Here is an 818-nt window from a genome sequence, read left to right as displayed (position 1 = left end):
TAATTGATTTTTAACTTTAATACATTGTTGTCTGAAAAAGTGGTCTATATGATTTATTAGTGTTGAGATTCCCTTTGTGGCTTCATACATAGTCATTTTGGGGGGTAAATATTTCATATAGATTTGAAGAAAATGTGTATTCTTTTATTGGGAATGGAGTCCTATATAAAACTTATTAGATCAAACTTGGTAATTTATTTATTAAAATCATACCCTTACTAAGTTTGATTTATGTCTCCCACTATGAGCATAGATTTATTTATTTTTTCCCTTCCTTCCTTCCTCTCTGCTTCCTTCCCTCCCTTCCTCCCTCTCTCTCTCTCTTTCTTTCTTTTTTAGGTTGTGTTTTAGCTACATATGTGTTTAGGATTGTGGTATCTCCAAAGGGAACTGTTTCTTTTATTATTTAGCAATGACCTTCTTTTTTCTAATACTGATTTTTGCCTTACAGTTGATTTCATCTGATATTAATATATTTACAATAGCTTTCTTTTGGTTAATATTGGCCCAGGTTACTGTATCTCACCTCTTTGTTCTCACCGTTTCCATCTTATTATGTTTTAGGTGTGTCTTTTGTAAACAACATATAGTTGGATTAAAAACAAAAACAAAAACTTATGTTAACGGGAGATTTTAATCGATTTATATTTATTGTGATTACTAACATATTTAGACTTATTTCTATCATTTAATTTTGTGTTTTTTATCATTATATTTTCTATTCACTTTGTTTCTTCTCTTTTTTTAAATTCTATTACTGTTTTCGTAATGGAACCCTGATGGCACAGTGGTTAGCAATTCAAATCCACCAGCAGCTC

Source organism: Trichechus manatus, unplaced genomic scaffold, assembly GCF_000243295.1.
Source record: "Trichechus manatus latirostris isolate Lorelei unplaced genomic scaffold, TriManLat1.0 scaffold00135, whole genome shotgun sequence".
In the NCBI taxonomy this organism is placed as follows: domain Eukaryota; kingdom Metazoa; phylum Chordata; class Mammalia; order Sirenia; family Trichechidae; genus Trichechus; species Trichechus manatus.
Note: the sequence above shows the minus strand (reverse complement) of the source record.